Genomic DNA, 7,540 nt, shown 5'->3' with positions numbered 1-7,540 from the left:
GAATACATTTCCTTACACAGGAATATAGAAGGAGCAGAGGGAATATGCAATAAGACAACTATGGCACATCCTACAACTTGCCATCCTACAACAAGAATTATATAACAGGAAGAACTTGCTCTCTCTCTCGTGAGACTTTCTCCAGCTGTGACAACTTGCCATCCTACAACAAGAAGTATATAACAATGAACTTCAAGAACATTACAGGAGCTAAACGCCCAATCAACGTGAAGTGCTCAAAAATGCCTTAGCTAGCATGCATTCAAAATTTAGACACTTGACATAGCCTCATCAAGCATGCAATAAATTATACTCCCTCCGTAAACTCATATAAGAGCGTTTAGAATACTAAAATAGTGATCTAAACGCTCTTATATTAGTTTACAGAGGGAGTAGAAAGTAAACGAGGACCAGACTTTACAATTACAGACACATCCATCAATCCATGAGGCAAAATCATGTGAATCCAAAAGGAGAGGCAGGAAGGGATACCAATTTTGATCCAGAGGGTACATGAGTGTGGCCTTCTTCCGGAAGAGGTTGGCCCTAACGCACCTTGTATGAGAGGCGCTGGGAGCTCATAGATTGTCCTGGTCAATGAGCAGGCCCTCGCATCCGGTCATACTGCTAGCCTGGGTAAGAGGAAAAATGAAAGGAACAATTTAGACTTGGTATTAACGAACAAAGACTGTAATCAATAGCAGATTAAGCACCAATTTTCTTGGATGCAAGGAGAAGAACGAGCAAAATAGCACAGAGATGTGGGACAATGTTGTACCTGTAGATGATGTTCGCAGCCAAGGAAGACATGGGGCCAGCCTTGCATGTGCGCGTGCTTCACCGGTGCATGCATCACCATAGCAGCCAAGCAAGTAGACATCATCGACATCTACTCACCGCTTTCCTGGCAATGGAGAAAGAGTCAAACAAAAAAGTATTAGACCATGATATGACACCAGACCATAGATTAGTAGCTTTAAATCACAAAGTATATCCACAACACCATAAAATAGTTCCAAACCCGTGTTATTTGAGGATATCGCATGTAGTTTATTTTCATGAGTCCAGAAACATGGAAGGGTTCAATACAGTCCTAATATACATTCATATTACAGTAGCTTGATAAGTCCAGAAATATGTTGTATATGCACAATAAGTCCAGAAACCCCAGTGCTATTTATTTACTGGTTTTACTGAATCACACACATTACTGCCCTTATTTGAAATCTCTCGCATGAATCTGGGTGCAGGGTAGATGCCTTTTTTATATGTTCTACATTACTACCCCAAGAAACATTGGCTTTGAACGCTTGTGCCAACTCGTTTATCAACAGATATATTCTAGCAGAGAGGCACTCTGATTTGCTTGTGTGGATCTAGACAATTCCCCTCGCTCTACGAGAAGCTACCGAATAAACAGTTTCACACATCTGTTGATTGGTTTTGATACTCATAACAAAAGGATGCATCATATAAACAGCAGCCACAACACAACTACAACGCGGCTCAAATTTCAAAGTTGTTGTGATGTGCCTGTAGCATGCTGCCTAAGCAACGGCAATGCATAGTGGTACAGCCGAGAGATCAGTAGCATCAACACGTTTAGCCCTACTTGGATCACACGCCCACGTACAAACCCCAGAGACAATTCAACTAAACTGGCCAGGTTCGAGCAAAGCACAAAGGCAAAGACAAAGTATATATCAGTGCCTACAATCTTCAGTTCAGTACACATCTCTTTAGAACAGAGTAATATTCAAAATTCATATATCAGTATGTATTCAGAATTGAACCACCAACGACACCTTTACTAAATCTCTTTAGTAGAGAGTAAACGCCAGCAAACTAATTTCATCTCGAAGGTTAGTTTTGCAACAGCAACAAGCATTAAACAAGCTACTCTTGTTACTATAGTGCAGTTCAGTACTATAGTTCAGTACCATATGCCTACAATCAGACACAAGCTTCAGTACAGTCAAAGTATAATTACAAATAGGATTAAGACAAAGTTGTTACTCATTGGATCGTGGCACAGAGCGTTCAGTAAAGAGTATAACACAAGCTACACTTATAAACACAAGCTTCAGTTCAGTGCAGAAATAAACAAGCCTCAGATTGTGAGCAGCAGTGTTAGATTGTTTACCTTCAGAGTTCTTCTTCTCCCACCTCCACATCCTTCACAAAGCCACCCTCCACCTGACCAAATCAAGCTTTCAGTTCAACAATCAACACCATTCACCTCATCATCCTCACTATTTCTGCCCAGACACAGTCACATGAACAACATTCAGCTACACAGAAAGGAGATAAATCGATCCGGGACGAACAAGGTACTAGGATACATTACCTCATGCCGTCCACGGGGACGCACTTGTAGTGGCACGTGCCTTGTCAAATGGGATGAGCCCCCCAATGAACTCCGGGACGACGTCCTCACCGGCGTTGGCCTTGGCGGCCACCATCCAAGTCGCGCACGCCCTCGCCATCAGGGGCGGCGAGCTCATGGGCCTCCTCTGCCAGCGCGCCCTGGTCGGACTCGTCGCCGCGCTCGTCGTCCTGGTTAATTGCATGCACACAATGACCACCACTATCACAATATGATGTTTATATAATATCTTAAGTGATCTTAAATAGCTAGCAACAAAGTCTACTGCAACATCTCAGTCAATTAAATCACATATGATTGTGGGACTTTGATTAACCAAAACAGTGAAAATCAATCTATTATAAGACAAAATAATGCTCATTTAACAAAATATCAACACCAAGCACTCATTCAACTGCACCAAATTAACAGTGCCATAATCTGTATGGTTAATGTTCAAACACACATGCGAAATCATATTGTCAAATGCATGCACATATACCACTAATATCTTTGCAGCAACATTTGCCTGCCATTTTACACATTAAATTAGATTAAGCATGTGAAGCAGTTAGACATGCATCTCCATTTTCACGACACTGAGAATGGTAGAAGAAAACAAAATTGACCAGGTTACAGACAGGCAGCAAAGTAAGCAAGCGAGCAAGCAAAACCCTGCAACTCACTGTTGCAGATGCCGTCATCCTTCTTGCGGGTGTAGCGGCCGGCCTCGGGCATCATCGCGGCCAGGAGGAACCCGCCGCCAGAGCAGACAAGGGGCGTGGGGCAGGAAGCGCTCCAGCTCCAAGGCGGCCACGCGCAGGGCGGGGGCTCCTCCAATGGAGCGCGCGGGGCGACGGAGCCGTGCGCGCCTGGACTCCATGTCTGAAGGAGCATGGAACACGGTGTCAACATTCCCCTTCTACCTCTCACTGCCAATTGGTGCCTGCCAAATAAATTCAAATCCTTGAGTTGACAGTTACCCATGTTGCTCGGTTTCTTGGTTCAAACAAGCTAAGGTAAAACCATCTGAACTATGTAAGCCTGAATTATGTAAGCTCAACCTTTAACATATACATCTCCCAGACTAACCAAGGATTTGAGTTCTTATTTCAGCCAGATTATCTAACCAAGGTAGCTGCAGTGGTTCAGTTTAATCTTGAACCAGTTAACAGTTTCAATGTAGTTAGTCTTTCAGTAAGTAGAAGCTAGTGAAGTACAGCAATGAGCAATCACCTCCATGGCTACCAGATTCCATAATACTAGTTGCTTTACGGAGGTGCTGGTGTAGCTAATCTCTGGTGGAAGCATTACACCTCAAAGGATACTTCAGCAAACAGAGACCACACTTTACATTTGAATCCGCGGGAATTTTAACACATATACAGGTACTCATATTTGACATAGTTTATTATCTTTAGATGAAAAACCCTTTTCCTCGATGTTTATGTACAAGGACAGCACAATTCTAGTAGACTTACTGAGATAATCATCGCTAGATATGGAATTACTTTGATCGATCTGCTTGTTCAAGGCGGGGCAGTTGAGGAAGGCCGTCATCTCCAGCATGCACGGCTTAACATCGCCGCCAAACTTCTTTGAGTTTATGTACAGCCCAGCTTTCCGACCAATCCTGCTATATCACTTACAAGTGTGAATTTTTATGCAGTAGCAAAGGCTGACTACTCAGTGACCACTCACAATCAGTACTCTGTCTATAACAAATGCCTACAGGAGCAACACGATAATGCGTGGGCAAACAAGCAATGCGAGAGAAATGAATCATATGAACCAAACATCTGGAAAAAAGAGCACGGCATATGGTGATGTTTTACTAGCTAGTGTAGCGTAGGAGCAACAGAGTTCCTCCAACAACCGTGAAGTGCGAAATTTTCTTTCAAAGAAACAGTGTGGCACTGCCTAATATGGGAGAAACCGAGTTCCTTCAATAACCGTTAACCGCGAAATTCCCCTTTCAAAGAAACAGAGTAGGTATTATATATGCCACGCAAAGATGCACCAAATTTGTTGGCCATCACGGCAGTAGAACAGCGGGCACCACATCATCTAAGGAACAAACACGTCATCAGACGGAAACAGCGGCGTGTGCTCATCTATCCCTGCGCTACCATTTGGTGAAACTTGACTTATGCTGAGACGAATCTAGTAGTCGAACAGTTTGTGTGCGTGCACCCGGAGCAGGGGCGGATCTAGTAGTCAAAAGAAAATCACAACAGATGGATGGTACGTATTTCTGTTACCTTGCCTTGATCTAACCGCCGCTGCAGATTCACCACGCCGGACCGGAGTCAACCTGCGATAATGGGAGGGAAAGGGTTAGGATTTTGAGCATATTGATAAAATGACACATCTTTCCTGGGAGTTTAATCTAGTGACACACCTTACTTTTTGTTTGATTAGATGACACATCTTTGATTGACAGCTTGATGAAATGGCACAAATAGAGTTTTTATCTCCTTTTTCACGGATGGGCCTGCACTTCATAATTAGTAGGACGGTTCTGCCCTTGCATCGATTCACCTGCCTGACTCAGCTTGGTTCCATCGATCCTACGAAACGACGCAGAGAAGGCCAGACGAGGCGATGCACAGGAAGAGGAAGCGCAGCGCCGCTGCCACGCCGGCTCCTACCCCGCGCTGCCAGGTCCCCAGCGCTTGCCTCGCCGTGCATATTACCCGACGTGCTGCCAAGTCCCCGTCGCCTCCTGTCCTGCTTCCTCTCCTCCCGCGAGGATCCGTTTCTTCCGCCACCATCGCTGTTGCCGTCGCCGCGCTCGTCAACGAACTCACAGGTGTCATCCCATACTCAAACAACAACGAACAACTAGAGAGCTAGCAAGCAGCAGCGCCGAGTAGTAAGCACGGCGAGGCAGCAGCGTTGGAGAGGAGGCGCCGTATTTCTTTCAATTAACAAACGCTTTGTTTGCATGGAGGATCGCCTAGTTCCATATTACATGTCCATGCATGTACTGATCCAGGTGGGCCTCCCGTGCGTCGTTCTGTTCAACCAAAAAATTAATCGAACTACGCAACGGGTGAATCGATGCGAGGGCAGAACCATCCTAAAAATTATGAAGTGATGCCCCATCAGTGAAAAAGGAGAGACAAACTCTATTTGTGCCATATCATCAAGTTGTCAATCAAAGATGTGTCATCTAATCAAACAAAAAGTAAGATGTGTCACTGGATCAAACTCCCAGGTAACATGTGTCATTTTATCAATTTGCTCTAGGATTTTTGGCGTTGCTGTTCTAGGGGGTTCAGAGGAGAGAGGCGACACGGAGGAGAGGGAGGAGGGAGGGGATGGGGTGGGGGTGGCGGGAGGGAGCACAGGCTAGTGGGGGAAGATGCGAGCGGGGTGAAGCTTACCTGCGCCGTCGTCTGGTCGCCGAGGTTTCTCCGCCGCCGTGCCGCTCTCCCGCACCGCACGGGATCATAGTGTGCGGGTCGGCCCGGATTGCCATCAACTGGATCTCGGCCACCGCCGGGGGCGTGAGCGCGAGCAGGGCGAGGGCGAGTGCGGCAAGGAGCGCCGCGGCGTGCGGCGGTGCGGTGGCGGCCATCGAGGTGGTTAGTGCGATCTTGGTGGAGGGGACGGGGAGAGGGCGGAGACGGTGAGATTTGGGATTTGGTGGGCACGCGGTCGCGTGATTTGTCGGTAAAGGCAGGCGACGGGCTGAGGGTCGGCCAAGGTGAGGGGCGGCGGCTAGGGTTACGGCGAGCGGGTGCGGGTGCGGGATTGGAATGGTGGTGAGTGGGTGCGTGGGGATTGCGGGTACGATGGGGAGTGGGGGCGTGGGTGAGAGGGTGAGGGGTGAGGGCTGCCGTTGGGTTTGGGAGCATCCGACGGTGTCTGAGGCATGATCCGTGTGATATGCTTCTGGACCAATCAAAACGCGGCAAGAAATTTGAAGACTTTATGACCATTTAAATTGGTCTTAATCAATTAAAGATAAGTTATTTCATGAATTCATTTTTTATTTTTTGAGTGCTCAAAATGAATTTTATTGTAAAGGATCAACCAAATATTTGTTCAAATAATCTTATATTGTGTATAAGGATGCATCTTCGAATGACAAACAATGTTGCCTAAGAGAGTTTTCATTTTCTTTGGACGAAAAATCGATTTTCCATTTTTTGAGTGCCCAAAATGATTTTTTTTGTGAAGGACCTACCATATATTTGTTGCAAAACTGTACCAAATTAATTTTCTAAAATACTAGGACGTATTTAATGCACAATTGATCAAATGATTGGGTGTCAAAATTTTTGATCCACCTCTCATGAAAAGGACAAATTTCCGCTCATTCAGCAAGAAACGGGTCAAATTTGAACTGCAGCGTCCTCATTGTGTATTATTTATTTTTTCCAAAAATCATTTCTAGGTACAAAAGTATCTATTTAATCAGAGAAACACCAAAAAAGTCCAAGATTCAAGCACTAGCTAGGAACGGTCATTCCCGCCGTTTTGACCGCATTTTGAAACGGGCATAAAAAATTCAAAAAAATCAAAAAATTGGAAAACCTTCACATTGTGTCATTATATGTGACCAAGTTACCAGGAAAAATAATAACCTTGTAATACGGCAATTTTTTTAAAAAACTGTTCTCAGAAACGAGCTATCATGTGTGGAGATCAATGGCTTTCAAGCCAAATATTCAATCTTATGGCCACATTCATGGCATAGTTTGTTAAAATGATCTCATATTATGCACAAGGGTGCATATTGGAATGGCAAACAATATTGCCTAAGGAAGTTTTCATTTTCTTTGGACGAAAAAACCATTTTTCATTTTTCGAGTGCCCAAAAGGAGGTTTTTTTGTGAAGAATCTACCAAATAATTGTTGCAAAATTGGACCAAATTATTTTTATAAAATACTAGTCCATATTTAATGCACAATTGACCAAATGGTTGGGTGTAAAATATTTTGATCCACCTCTCGTGAAAAAGACAAATTTCCGTCGATTCAGCTGGAAGCGGGTCAAATTTGAAGCGGGTCAAATTTGAACTGTAGCTACCTTGTAGTTTGCTCTTTATTTTTTCCAAAAATCATTTATAGGTACATAAGTATCTATTTAATCAGAGAAACACCAAAAAAATTCCAATATTCAACCACTAGCTAGGAACGGTCATTCCCGCCGTTTTGACCGCA

The 7,540-nt window shown here is 44.5% G+C and overlaps 2 long non-coding RNA genes across 2 annotated transcripts; both read right to left on the bottom strand.

The window, feature by feature from the left end:
* Positions 1-415: 415 nt before the first annotated feature.
* Positions 416-2,196, bottom strand: LOC119289048. Its single transcript, XR_005141410.1, has 3 exons — positions 2,144-2,196; positions 779-904; positions 416-632 (listed from the first exon to the last, which is right to left on the bottom strand). It is a non-coding gene; the product is annotated as an uncharacterized LOC119289048 (long non-coding RNA).
* Positions 2,197-2,386: 190 nt separating this feature from the next.
* LOC119289047 lies at positions 2,387-5,842 on the bottom strand. The gene is made up of 5 exons (XR_005141409.1): positions 5,755-5,842; positions 4,627-4,679; positions 3,877-3,998; positions 3,052-3,311; positions 2,387-2,556 (listed from the first exon to the last, which is right to left on the bottom strand). It is a non-coding gene; the product is annotated as an uncharacterized LOC119289047 (long non-coding RNA).
* Positions 5,843-7,540: the final 1,698 nt, after the last annotated feature.

This window comes from Triticum dicoccoides, chromosome 4A (assembly GCF_002162155.2).
Source record: "Triticum dicoccoides isolate Atlit2015 ecotype Zavitan chromosome 4A, WEW_v2.0, whole genome shotgun sequence".
In the NCBI taxonomy this organism is placed as follows: Eukaryota; Viridiplantae; Streptophyta; class Magnoliopsida; order Poales; family Poaceae; genus Triticum; species Triticum dicoccoides.
This window is presented reverse-complemented; position numbering and strand designations above follow the sequence as displayed.